Consider the following 15,802-nt stretch of genomic DNA (forward strand, 5'->3'; position numbering starts at 1 on the left):
AGAAGTGACTCCAAGTTGCTTAGGAATGTGACAATAATTAGGGGATGGATTAGGCTAATTGACTAGGATTAGATAGGTTCTAGAAGAATTTAGGAAAGGGATTTAGGAGGCAAGTGGGAGATGTAGGAAAGTGCAAGTTGGGGGGGAATAAATGATTTAAATAAATGTTTTATTTAATTTATTTAAAAGAGGAAAGAGGATTAAATTGAATAAATAGAATTTATTTATTTAATTGATTGTGAATTTGGTTGAATTAATTAATTAAAATAAATTGAATAATTTATTTAATTAATAGGAGAATGTTTGAAGATGAATTAATTAAATATTAATTTAATTAACTGATGGCTAGTGGATTTTTAATTAAATAAATACGAAATATTCATTTAATTAAAATGGACAGATTTATGTGACTACAATGTCTATACATATATACATATGTATGTATATATATGTACATACATACATACATACATACATATACATACATATATGTATGTATATGTATATACATACATACATACATACATACATACATACATATACATACATATATGTATGTATATGTATGTATATATGTATCCATACATATATGTATGTATGTATGTTTGTATGTATGTATATACATATATACATGTATACATGTATACATATATGCATACATATATATATATACATATATGTATATATATATATATATATATATATATATATATACATATATGTATATATATATATATATATATGTATATATATATATATATATATATATATATATATTATTATCATGGATTTTACACAATCTTCGCACATTAATAAATTCATTATTTTTGTATTAGGTCAAAATTTTAGCATGTGATTATGTAATTATAATACAATAAATTGCATAGCCAAGAAAATCCCATGTTAGGTTCTAAGCTTACGTTAGTGTTCTATTTTTTAGTATGTTTTAAGCTCATGTTACCCTTAGTCTATTTGGCATACAAGATCACTAAAATTTTGTATCAACTCTTATTCTCCTTATTGACCTAAAACTACATGTTAGAATTTGAACTTTTTTGTCAAGAGACCAACACAATGTGTGGAAATCTAAATGGTGTGATAGTGTACTATAAGATTTTAAAATTTAAAATTTCACTTTCAAACCCAACTACATATTGTTTCCTACTTTGAAGTTTATTTATCAAAAAAAGAATTTACCATATAAGTGTAACTCTCTGGAGTAGACAAAGTTGAATACTACAAATATGGCATTGGAATCTACAGTGTAGCCAAGGTGTGAAAAAAAAATTATAAGATGCACGATTTGTGCTTCTTTATTTTGGGATTACATTTAAAATTTTATATAACATTTCATTTAGATGGGAATTTATGTCACATTGGGAATTCAAATTATAACATACAATTTGGAGAATAAATGTGTGTTCCTTTGAATAAAATATTTCATATTCATAGTATGTGAAGATTTTACCATTGGTTTGAAAGAATTAGCAAAGGGTAGTTTGAAAAAAACTTCAAAATAGACCATAGAAAAACCAAGGAAATTTGTTTTTGGTGATAAGGGAGGAGTTAAAAACATGGGCATATAATAGAAAAGGGATTTTTAATACTATGTTTTGGTGTGTAAAATTTATACTTAGGGGAATCCAAGAGAATGGTTCTAGAAATAGGGATAGAAATGTGTATTGCATTGTGCCATCAAACTAATTTTTATAACTATGAGGTGTGGTTTAAATGAAGAAGTACAATTTTAAAAGTAATTTATGAATTTGTTTCACACAAAATATATTGATGAATTTAATGCTTTTAGACATCCATAGGGAGGCATAAGGATATATAACTTGTTTTTTTTTTAAAGTATGATTACAATTCTTTGAAGTTAGTTAGATCTTTTGGAGTAATAAGGTTGTCTAAATGGAGAAATTAGCTATAGTTACTAAATTTTAATATGTGATTCTCATACATGGAAAATAAAAATATAATTTCTTTTAATTAAAAAATATTTATAAGGCATTGTGAATGGAATTTTTAAGAAACCACAAAATATAGATGAAGCAACAAAATGGAAGGATAAATATTTTAGGGCTATGAAATTGATTGGTATTGGATTATCTAATGTGTATTTGCATAAAATTGATCTAAAGAAGACATCAAAGGAAATATGGGATGAGCTTAATTCTTTATTTAGTTCATAGGCTTCAAGTGCTCAAATGTCCATAAAACAAAAAGGGTTTTGGATGAAGATGAAAGAGGGAGATAATGTTGTTCAACATATTAGTACATTTCATTCCCTCCTTAATCAACTTGTAGGTGTAAAATTCAATGTCAATGATGAAAATGCAAAGGTAGTCTAACTAAGTATTATGTCTTCAAATTTTGATCATATTGTTTTTACATAGAACAAAATGAATCCCAATTTGAAAACTGAGATTTCTTCTATGGTAGATGAATTAGAGCTAACAAGAGTCATTTAATTATTGAGGAAATTAATTTTGTAGCTAAGAAGAAGTTTGACATTTCAATATGAAGTTAATTCAAATGTTATTATTATGTGTGAATAAATTACATTCAGCAAGCCAAATATCTCATCGATGAGAAGTTGAAGAAAAATAAAGCTCTTGTTGTGACTAAAGGTGAAACTTATGGTTTTTCAATGCATACAAAAGACTCACCTAATGATGAGATTGATGAAAGATTTGTGCTTTAAAGATTAAAGAGGAATCTACTAGAGGCTAGATAAAATGGAGGAAGGAGGACATCTCTCATCCCAAGCTAGCTTATTACTCAAGAATGATTCATTGCATCAGAAGCACCCCTTTGTGTCCCTAAAGAAAAGAGTGGACTTGACATGAGGTGTGTCATTCAAAGTAGCAAGGGGTGTTAGTTTTCTTTTGGGTGCACTTAGTGTAGTCACATTTGATTAGTTAATTATACAACGAGGAAGGGATCATTTCTATAGCACTAGACAAGGCATTAGACACATTCGGAGGAGATGTGGATATTTAGAGAAAAGGTGTATCATCTACAGAACTAGTTGAGGCATTAGACACACTAAAAGTCTCAAAGCAGACGTGGAATTTTGGAGGAAAGGTGTCTCATTATTTTTGGAGATTGGGAACACTTTATGTTCTCTCATGTTGTGAATATGGTTGTAGGTTCTATAGTTAGAAAATCTATTGATGTAGCTAGCTTGGTATTTCTTGCGTAAGCGAGGAGGATTGGTCAAAACTTTTCTTCAAATTCTCCAGAATGGTTGTGTTCAACCCTTACAATATTCCACTCTTGTTTATTTTAATGTAATAGGGGGGATGTTGGAGTATTATATTTTAGATTAAATTTTAAATAAAACAAATTAGTATGTTAGTTTTTTGTAAGTTATTCTCATGTAGGTTAGTTATTTTCTTAAAAAATGAGGTTGTATAAAGCCATTTGTATATCAATGTAAGATTATTAATTTCAATCTATTCAATAGAAAGTTTTTATTTATTTCTGCAATATTTGTTGAATCTAATTATGCATTTTGGAATGTAAGGATGAAAGTCCGGTTGATTGGTTTAGGGTTTGATGTTTGGCAAGAAGTTTTAGATTTCTATGACATTTGTAAAATTTCTCCAAGAGATCATGATCGCTAGAAAGGTGGCGAAAATAATGTTAGTGAAAAATTTCATTTTGTGTGGTTTATCTAACTTTGAGTTCATAAAGGTATTGCATTGCAAGATCCCACAAGAAATATAGGATAAGTTGTATAATATCTATGAAGGGGATTAAAATGTCAACCAAGCAAAACTCTAGACCTATAAAGGTCAATTTAAGAGTCTAAAGATGAAGAAAGAAAACATATTGTTTCTTTTTTACTTTGGTTTAATGAGATTATTAACCCCATCAAGGGACTTGGTGAAGACATAAAAGACATGATTGTGAAAAAGGAACTCAAATCCATTCTCAGTAAGGTTTGATTCAAGTTTTTCAATAGGTGAAGAAGCTAAAGATTTGAATTCTTTGACTATGGGTGAATTACATGGAATTCTAACTACATATGAGATGAGGATTGTAAATGATAAATCTTCAAGGAAAGAGGTATTTTTTAAAGAATCTAGACTGAATAAATAATCTGGTTCTAGTGATGACTCAAATTGGAAGGAGATAACCTTTCAAGGGGAAGTTGCAAAGAGGTTCCAAAAATACAAAGTTGCCCTTCAAATGCTTAAATCATGTTAAGTGGGTAAGTGCACCAAGATGGTGAACAAAAAGGTGAGTATAAATGGCCATTTTTTTTCTAAAATCAGATAAAACTTAACCTGGAGGAGAAATTTGAGACTCATGCACTCAAAATTTTGAAGATGTACCAAAAGAACAAGAATCTTAGTACTCTAAATCTAGTTTTTAAACTACTAAAGTTTTTCAAAAATGGATATGATTAAGGGGGTAAAATCTTTCATTCATACAAAAGTGTTCCAATTTTTTTAGCAAAACATAACATAGTGTTTCGTGCATATGTAAGAAAAGTTATAACTGCATTTAGTATTTTGGAAAACCATTTGGTAGAAAGATAGTTAAGAGTGAGTACTAGAAGTGTATTTTTTTGTAACTTTTTTTTAAGTATTTTTTTAAAGATCTTTTGAACCGGACACATCTTGAAAACTAGATACCTATTCATGCACATCACATAACTTGCACCAAAATAATTGCAAATTCAAATTTTTCTTTTAAGTGTAAAGAATGAAGTGTATAACAATAATGTATAATTTATTTCAAATTTGGACAAGTAATTTAAAATTTATTTAGAAAATGGTACACACATGTCTTTGAGAACTATGGAGACATTGGTAAAAGAAATAAAATAATAATATGTTAATGTTGTTCAAATATTAAAAAAATAATATGATTAGAAATCTCAGAGGACATGTAAAATTATGGTGGTAATTTTACAAATACTCACTTGATAATGTGTAAATCTAATGACAAGGAAGTTGAGAAAACAAATTGGAAGAAGAAAATATGTTAAAGGAGGGAAATGAAGCTCCCAAGCCCAAGGCTTCTCATTCAAGGCTAAGTATAAGCCTTAACACATATATGTAAAAACCTATTCACGATTCTAGTTCAAAAAACACTATCGAACTTTTATATGTAGAAAAATTGATAGGATATTTTATGCATAAACAACCCATATGCATTATGTAGTGCCTCTCCCTGATGCATTTTGTCTTTTGTGCATCAATAGATCTTATTGATATAGCTTAGTCTATTTTAGGATGATTTGATGGTAATCATACTATGTACTAACCCTATTCCATGATTATATTGGATATGATGATGATTATGATAATGTTTGGTTGTTGTGATTGTCTTCCACTGTGTTGTGATAGGGACGATGTCATACCACTCATTCCTGAGCACGATATGACGTTGTGATTCCCCTTCACTTGTCTGCCTATTTCATGATATATGTTATGTTATATGTTGTTGTACGTGTATTGGTGGTGACAAGTTTGTAGGTACTAGACATCGACTCCACCTGGCTTCACAGGTCTAAGCGTGTCTTCATCCCAATGGCAAGTTGATTGGAGGTGACATGAAATCCCATTCTACACTCTAGGTTTAAGTTGATATCCTTGTTAGTCTAGTATCTTGATCATTTGAGTCGTCATTTAGCGTCATGTGGTATTTTGTGTTGCCTCTTATTGAGTCATCTTGAGGAGTTGTGATTATTGGTTATTTTATTATTAATTAATTAAATTGGCTCACATAGTTTATAATAATAAAATAAATTAATAGTTGATAATAATATTTAATATTAATTTAATGGAAGATTAATATTATTGGGATTATTATTGATTAATATTTATTTATTTATTTAAGTGTTTATTAGATATTTATTATTTATTGTTTAATAGTTTTATTAATTAAGTCTTTTGGAATTATTATCCATTTATATAGTTGAGGCTACAATATTAATTTGGAGTATTTATTTATATTACCCTTGGTTATTTTATTATTGGGCTTTTATAATTAATTGTGCTCATGATTTAATTATTATTGGTTGTTTATATTATTATTTTCCTTTTTACCTATTGAGGTTAATTAAATATTATATTCCTTACCTACCCTATTATTCTATTGGTTAATTTGTGGGGGTAAGTAAATAATATTATTTTATATTATTTACCTCGATTTTGGAAGGGGGTTGATATAGAATATAGTTTATTGGAATTTTCTGATTGGCTGCAACTTTTCTATAGTTTGGATGCAAACTTTATTTAATAATTTTCTTGTGCATTTGCCTAGGTTGGCTTCCGACTAAAACTTTTGTGTGATAGAGGATTTGATTTGGATTTTGAGTTTGGGATTCTTGGCTTGCTGGATTTTGGAATTAGATATTGGCTCTCCATCAAATTCTTTCTTCCATAACTTCAAGTTCTAGGTTGGTTTCATTTATCTTTTATGGGTTTTCATTTTAGGAAAACCTTGTTTGCTCCATGACTAAGTAGAGACTGCTTGCAAGAGATGTGGGAGAATAATTGCGAATTTTACATTTATCAAGTTTATATTATAAGGTTGGGAAACAACGTACTTTGTGAATTTTACCTGTGTATGGATTTCTTTGTGAACGTTTCTGTAAGGATTGTATGTTTGGGAGTTTTCTTATTATTGCTTTCATTTTTCTTATTCTATTGCTTAATAGTTTTTCACCTTGGATTATCCTTGCTCTTATGATTTGGTGTATGTTGTGAGGTTGTTTTCTGGGAGATTGCCTCCTGAGTATTGTTGTGAACTATGTTCATGTTCAGATAAAGAAATCCTCTATGCTTTTGATTCCTATGTTGATAATTGTTAAGTCTTTGGTTTTTAAGTAACTTTTGTGTTGCCTTTTAGATTGGTCTCAGCCTTATTGAAGTCTTGTGTAACTTTTTGGGCATAGTCATAATTCTGATTTCGTTTTATGAGATTTTAGTCTTTGTCTTAGATGCGGTACTGAATGAGTTGTATGTGCTAAAATTTGAGTCCTATGTGTTATTATAGGTACTATATGCACCATTGTATGTGCTACATGTGCCATTTTCTCTATCTTCTAATTTTTAGACTCTGACATGGATGTGCTAAAAGAAGTTCTCTATGCGCTAAAAGAAGTTCTTTATGTGCTACTCTTTTTGATGGATGCACTAAAATGCCATGTCTTTTGTATTTTTTATCTTTTTCATCTTTCTAAGTTGATTATCTAATTATGTGTTTCAAGCAGTCACCAGTTAGGGGGAGACCTCAAAGAGATCAATCCAAATCGGCCAGCAAGAGTAAACACAATGGAAACATAAAGACATGATGGAGGCACTGCAAAACAAACTAAATTACAACCAACCAACTCCAACTAGCTAAGAGGCCTCCTAAACATGCTAAAAATTATAGTACACGTCACAACCAGGACATCAAATTGTTGGATTTTGCCAAGATAAAGAGCTCAATGAAATGTACAAAATAGAGACATAATATGGCACAAGAATAAACTGTATTCTCATCAATAGAAATGATCAATAATCAAGATTTAATAGTTACATACAATGAATAGAGGCTTGCTTATATAGGCAAGGCTAGGGATATGTATGAGCACACAAACATGACATGTGGCTCAATAAGAAACAAGGGTAGGTAGGAAATAGGTGTGGGTAGGTAGGAGAAATAATATAATATTCCACATGAGGTGGATCACCCACCGAAGGTGGAATTATCACTCCACAATAAGTGGATATGATAGTGTAATAACAAGATCAACACCAAAAAAGGTGGAATTTCTCCTACACACACTATCCCAATGTGGCACAAACACCCAAGTGTCTCATATCCAAACTACTATGAAATGCATTATCCTAAGTAAACTTAAGTAAGTGTAATAATATCCATGATGAATAATTATTTACACCAACACCCCCCCTTAAGTGCAACTTAGGGGAATGCACTTAAGTCTATAATGCAACTAAGCAATGCAAGATGGGTCCTTGCTATGAGGCCATGTTAGGTACCCATGTACAAATACAAATGCATGCAAACCAATGCAATGAAATCTCTCACAAAGTGGGGAAAGAGAGAAAAACCCAATGGGAATAAACCCTCCCCCAAAAAGAGAGATGAAAACATACAAGAGAACTCTCAAAGAAGAATGTGAGGAACAAAACCCCATGTGAGGAAAAAGTCCCCCCCATATGAGAGAAGAAGAGAAGTCAAACTGTGATCCTCCCTCAATGAAGAATCTGCACCAATGATAGAAGCTCGATGTATGAAGAAACTGCTCCACGAACGTCGAACAACATTCCTCCCCTTAGGAAGAAACAAAACCAAAGGTGTATCCATGAAGTCTCTCCAATCATGAAGGGAAGATGTATGAAGAAAACTCATGATGAAAGGAATCTCTGAAAACTGCTCAAGTGTCCCCATGTCGATGCTGAAAGATACCCCCTCCAAAGGTGGTAAACTGTGCCACACTGCTGAAAAAGGTACTCCAAGATCTAGTGGAGATGGATGTAGAACATGTCCCAAAGACTCACATGTCTCCTCAAAAAATAAAGAGACCTCCTCCAACTGCTGTACATAAGTATCCACAATCATATCAACCTCGAAAGATTGATCATGTAGAGAATGAACAAGAGGGTCAGAGTGTGCCCTCGCAACAATCGAAGAAGGATCATCTTCATCAAAGAGAAGATGAATGTCATCAATGATGTCTCCCAAATCTGCATTGTAGGATTCCACAAACAAACCTGTAATATCTGTCAAGTAATCATCCCATGAATCTGAAGCTGGAAGACAATGAATATCCTGCTGCACTGAATCACATGAAGGCAAAACTGTCGCAATATCTGCATCATCAGGTGCAATAGGTGATGTGATATCAATATGAGGAGATGAGATACAAGACTTAAGAATGGGTTCACATGTGAGAATCCCCATGTTCAAGTGTTCAAAGTTCTCCTCAAAATCTGAACCATCATAAGAAGTGTGATCATCATGTATAGAATCATCAAATGTGAAATCATCATCAACAAAATCTGAAAAGGAGTATAACCGAGATGCATGATCAACCACCCCAGTCACAATGATAGCTCTAGTCTCCATGTCTCTAATGAAAACTAAGTCAGGTGTGAACTCCACAACTCTCTTAGTTGCGCCATGTGTGATTTGATAGATAGAAAGGAGATTGTTTGTCAAGTGGGGTACACACAACACATCATTGAAGGAGTTATCCCCAATGTCAATAGATCCTTTCCCAATCACATCCATGTATGTATGATTGCCCATCAAAATATGTGGCATGGTGCAAGGCTCAAATGTAGAGAACATAGACTGTGAAGATGCCATATGATGAGAAGCCCCTGAATCTAGAAGCCATCTCTCTGAATCATGACTGATAGTAGCACATAGAGCTTTTCCTTTTCTTGTTCCAAAAGAGTGAGTCTTTCTACTTGTAGAAGCCATGAATGATTTCCCTTTTCCTTTTGAATGTGAGGAAGTGGAAGTTGATGAATCATCCTTCTTGTAGACTTTAGGCAAATCAATGTTATGCTTTTTGATGATATGTGTAAGCTCATCAATCTTCTTAGAATAGCAACAATGCTCATCATGACCAATCTTTTTACAATAAGCACAAGTAGTTCTCTCTCTCTTTGGTGAATTATCTCTCTTGGAAGAGAATGAATCTCCTTGTTTTGGAGAAGATGGTGCTTTGTCCTTAGGCTTTGATTGCCATTTCTTCTTGTTTGAGTTGTCTTTTCCTTGATTTCCTTTGTTCCCTTGATTTGCCACTAATGCTTGAGACTTAGAAGCCTTAAGAATGCCCATGCTTATCAACTTAGTTTGTTCCATCATCAACATTTCATTGAAAGCATCAAATGTAGGCATTGTGTAGCTTGAACCCATTGTCATTCAATGGGTTTGGAAACTAGAAACAAATGCTGCATATTCTTGTGGAAGCTTGCCTATCAAGTTGAATATCAATTGAGTATCCTTCTTATCAATGCCACAATCTTTGAGTTGTGCCCTCAACTCATTTGCCTTAGTGACATAATCTTGTATAGTATCAAAGTTCTTGGGATCTAACATGGTGAGATCACTATCAATTTGATATCCCCTAATTTCATCAACTTGACCATACAAGTCTTGAAACTTTTGCCAAGCATCCTTGATTAGAGTACATTTCTCAATATGAAAAATGAGATCCTTTGATACATACTTTCTTAAGGTACCAATTTCCATGATATTTTTAGTGAGCCAATCTAAGTGACCAACTGGATCAGCCTTAGGATCAGCTCGAGAAACAATAGTTCCATCAATGTAATGAGTGAGTCCTTTTTCCATAAGTTTACTCCATGCATCAGTTTTCCAAGTAGCATAGTTATGAGGAGTTAAGAGAGGAAACTTAGAAGAACCCATAGTAGAAAAAAGGAAGGAACACAAGAGCACAAAAGCACAAGAGACACCCCCCAAATTCACTCAATCAAATTACCCCCCCTAAAGTGATGATTTTGGCACTTTATACTTAGTGCAATTACAATGAGCCACTTGCAAAACAAGGCAAAGTGGACTTATGATGCAAATTTTACAACTTCTCAAATGAGATACAAGAGACTTCTATCAATAGTGCAATCAATCTAACTAAGATTCAAACAAATATACAAGTACCAAGAGAGCCAAAAATGGCCAAGATCTGAAAGTACAATTTCTACTTACAATGGCATCAATCTGATAGAATCATGTGAAAGTAGAGGAAAAAATACGCACTTTCAAAAAAAACAGCACCTAAAAAGGAGGTCGGATGACCCCAAACGAAGCCTCTGAAGTTGCAAAAACTGGGATTACTCAGGGACAATCACTAAAAACTGTATTTTCTGAAAAACCCGTGCATCAAAATCAAAAAATTTATTCACCACTGTGGAGAGCACAAAATTCTAGCCCATTTCAAAAAAAATTGCACCCAAAAAGGAGCAAAAATGAGCAAGTTATGGGCATTTGAAGTTGAACTGCAAAATCAAAAATGCAAATGAGAGGGGGTCCAAAAAATTTCAAACCCTGCTGATGTGGTGCTGATTTCAGCAAGTAACTCTATTAAATTTTATGGCCATATGACCATCGCAAAAACATCGCCCCTGCTGACTGGATGTCCGTACTGTATGGATAGATTACGTGGCAGGCTGACTGTGTATTCCGTACCGTATGGAAAGATGACTGTGCAAGCTGATTTGGCTATTGATGTGGCGGCTATATAGATATTTGCGTGTCACTATACGGAAGGTGACTAGGCATACGGTTTGTACCACGGGCCAGTGTCCGCCTGCCACGTGGCGGGCGCGGTTTCCTCCGGTCTGGTGTCTGCATGGCGGAGGAGGCGCTGCCGGAGAGAAAGATCCGGGCCCGAGAGCTGAGGTCGCTGGGAGCGGAAGGAGCCAGTGGAAGCGGGGTGACTGGTGGTGTGGTGTGGACGAGCAGCAGGGAGGCACCGGAGATGCCGGAAGCTGAGCAGGGAAGCTGTGCTCGGGGAGGATGCGGTCTGCGCTGGGCGGAGACCGGCGGTGTCGGCGGTGGTCTGTGGCGGTCGTCGGTGTTCGGCTGGGAAGCGGGAGATGCAGGGTACGGGACGCGCTGCAGTCTGCGGCGGTGACAGAGGTGGGTACTGGAGCTGCAGATAGGTACGGTCGGACCTGCAGCCTACAAAACGCAGGTACGTTCGCCCAGGGGGGGGTCTGCGGACCCCCCAAAAAACAACTTTTTTTTTTTTATTCTTTTTCAAAAATTTTCAACCTTTTTTTTTTAATTTTTGATTTTTGAAAAAAATATTCAGAAAAAAATGAAATTTTTTTTTTTTTCGAAAAAATATAATAAATTCCGAAAATCCATACGATATAAGCAAAATTGGAGAAAAAAAATTTCTCACCAAAATAGGCCAAATTTATAACCAAAATTCATGGAAATGGCCTTCTGGATGCAATGGCGGGGTCAGATCTGGTCTAGGACGCCTCCAAAAGATGTTTCTCATCAGATTTGCCTCTTGACGTCGCAATAATGCCTCTTCAAGACAAATCAATGAAGCCCCAATGGCTCTGATACCATGTTGGATTTTGCCAAGATCAAGAGCTCAATGAAATGTACAAAATAGAGACATAATATGGCACAAGAATAAACTGTATTCTCATCAATAGAAATGATCAATAATCAAGATTTAATAGTTACATACAATGAATAGAGGCTTGCTTATATAGGCAAGGCTAGGGATATGTATGAGCACACAAACATGACATGTGGCTCAATAAGAAACAAGGGTAGGTAGGAAATAGGTGTGGGTAGGTAGGAGAAATAATATAATATTCCACATGAGGTGGATCACCCACCGAAGGTGGAATTATCACTCCACAATAAGTGGATATGATAGTGTAATAACAAGATCAACACCAAAAAAGGTGGAATTTCTCCTACACACACTATCCCAATGTGGCACAAACACCCAAGTGTCTCATATCCAAACTACTATGAAATGCATTATCCTAAGTAAACTTAAGTAAGTGTAATAATATCCATGATGAATAATTATTTACACCAACACAAATCTTAAGATCTATCTTTTATGCTACATCTAACTTCTTGGTTACATTCTAATTCTCTATTACAATTATTTATATGATCAAAGGGGATCTGGTCACCCATAAAGGGATCAAAACCTAAAGAACAAGACCTAATGTGTAAAACCAACAAGGTCGACCTCTGCCAAGAGATTCCTCCAAAAAATCCAAAGGATGAAGTGTAGATCATGGGAAAAGTTCAGCCATATGCCAAGGAACATAAGAAACAATGCTTAAGTCTCCGCAAGCTATGGAAGGGATCTGGTAGATCACAAATGCAAATAGGTCTAGGCAACAGGTAACAGGAAACTGTCTCAGAAACTGATAGTGATAACTTGTCAGAAAATGATCCAAATTCTCCACGGTTAGGGAATAAGGAAGATGATCAAGTCTTAAAGACAAATTCCAACTCCAAAGGATCTGGTGAGCCAAATCTGGGACACAGAGAAATAAATACTAAAACTGCAAACAAAAAGCAAAAATAGAAAGGAAATATTTTTGGTTGATGCAAGATTGCTATGAATTAGGGATGCTCCTGCATCAGACATCTGAGGTTATTAAAAAAAAGCGAGTCTCTCACTTTTTCGAGGGTCAGAGGAAAACCAAGGCAGTCTACCTCTTCTTGAGAAATTCAAGATGAATCTTCGATTGGTCTATCCTTCCACTTCAAAAGATACTCCTTATACTAACTGCTCTAGGTACTATGCCCAATCCTACTATCCAAAATGTCTTCAATCTAATCTGGTTCCTTCCTGGGAAACTATTTCTCCAAGTCTACAATATTTTCCTCACTAAATTTTGGTTCATGATACTCATGAAGATCTACAATGTTAAACATAAGTGAAATACTCAGACTATCCAATAACTCCACTTCGTATGCATTCCAAGAACTGAACTTTCTCAAACTACCGCAAGGTACAAACTTTCTCATCTGCAATTTGTTATAAGTTCCAACCGAGAATATTTATTTTCTCAGATACACCATCACTTCATTGCCAAGTTCAAATTCCTTATGTCTCCTCTTCTCATTTGCCTTCTCCTTATACTTGCTATTCATGTCCTCCATATGTTGCTCAACTTGAATATGTAAGTCCTTTATGTGATCTGCAAATTCTTCTACTTCTAAACTTCTCTGGTCTTCATTTCTAATATATCTTAATTTTGATATACCTCTAGGATGTACTCCGGTAACAATCTCAATAGGTGTTATTTTGGTACTCCTGTTTACTGAATTATTGTAGGCAAACTCTACTTGTGCAAGAATCAAATCCCAACTTCTAGTTTTATCTCCAACCAAACATCATAACAAATTTCCCAAACTCTGGTTAGCTACTTTTATCTGACCATCATTCTGTGGATGAAAAGTAGAACTGAACTTCAAATATGTCTTCATCTTCTTCCAAAGTGTTCTAAAAAAATAACCAAGAAACTTAGTGTCTCTATCTGAAACTATGCTCTTAGGTAACCCATGAAATCTCTCTACTTCCTTGGAAAATAAGTCTACTACATGTAATGCATCTAATGTCTTCTTACAGGGTATGAAATGAGCGATCTTTGAGAATATATTCACTACCACAAATATAGAATCATTCCCTCTTGATGTTTTAGGTAAACCAAGTATGAAATCCATGCTTATATCCTCCCAAGGTCTTATCGATACTGTCAAAGGTTTATACAATCCCATGTTTTGACTACTACCCTTTGCAACTTGAAAAAGTCTACAACTTTGGACATATTTTCTAGCATCCGTATGAATCTGGGGCCAAACATAATGCTCACTCACCAATGCTATTATTTTTTCAATACCGAAATGTCCAGCTACTCCTCCACTATGTTTCTCCTTTATCAGATTCTCTCTCATAGAACTCTTAGGTATGTACAACTAAACTCCTTTGAATAACATCCCAGCTGGAATGAAGTAATCCAACCACTTGATTATGTCTATCATAACTGGTTCTCTACATGCTCTCCAAGGTTCTGCAAAATCTGGGTCATCATCATACAAATTCTTCAATTCCTCAAATCCTAATACTCTCACTCTCATCTTTGTCAACAAATTCCTTCTCTTACTCAATGCATCAGCAACTTTGTTATATTTCCCACTTTTATGCTTTGACACAAAGGTGTAACTCTACAAAAATTCTACCCATCTCATATGTCTTCGATTCAACTTAATCTGATTGTTCAAATACTACAAGGCTTGATGATCCGTATACAACACAAACTCCTTAGGCAATAGGTAATGTCTCCACTTTTTAAAGGCTTGAACAATGGCATAAAACTCCTGATCATACACTAAATATCTCCTCCAGATATCATTCAATTTCTCAGTGAAATAAGCTACTGCTCTCCCTTCATGACTCAAGACTACTCTTATTGTTTTTCCACTTGCATCACAACCCACTTGAAATACTTTATTGAAATCTAGTAAAGCTAACACAGGTTGCTCAGTCACTTTCCTTTTCAACAGCTCAAAAATTTTGTTTTCTCTAGTGGTCCACTTGAATTCCTTCTGATCTCCCCTCATGGTCTTAGTCATAGGGTTACAAACTAAACTAAAATTTCTGATGAACTTCTGATAGATACTAGCCAATCCATGAAATGATCTTACCTCTCCAATGCTTTCCGGTGTAGGCCACTCAACAATTTCTTTTACTTTCTCAGGGTCCATCTTCAAACCATCCTCAAATATCATAAATCCCAAATAGACTAACTCTTATTTCATGAAAGTACACTTCTTAAGATTTATCAACAACTTTTCTTCTCTCAACCTCTGCAAAACTTGTCTCAAATGCAACAAATGCTCCTCTTTTGTCTTACTGACAATCAAACTGTCATCCAAATATACAATAACAAAACTACCCAAGAATTTCTTCAATACCTCATTCATCAGTCTCATGAAAGTACTTGGTGCATTAGTTAATCCAAAAGGCATCACCAACCTTCATGCAGTCCTTCATTTGTCTTGAATTTTGTCTTCCACTCATCTCATTTTTTGATCTTGATCTAATGATATCCACTCTTCAAATCTATCTTTGTAAAGTATTTAGCTCGACTCAAACAGTCCATTATGTCATCCATCCTAGGGCAAAGGAAACTGGTATTTCACTGTGATTTTGTTTATTGCTTTGGAATCGGTACACATTCTCCACTATCAATTCTTCTTAGGTTCTAATACTGTTGGTACTGCACAAGGGCTCATACTTTAT

This window comes from Cryptomeria japonica, chromosome 6, assembly GCF_030272615.1.
Source record: "Cryptomeria japonica chromosome 6, Sugi_1.0, whole genome shotgun sequence".
In the NCBI taxonomy this organism is placed as follows: domain Eukaryota; kingdom Viridiplantae; phylum Streptophyta; class Pinopsida; order Cupressales; family Cupressaceae; genus Cryptomeria; species Cryptomeria japonica.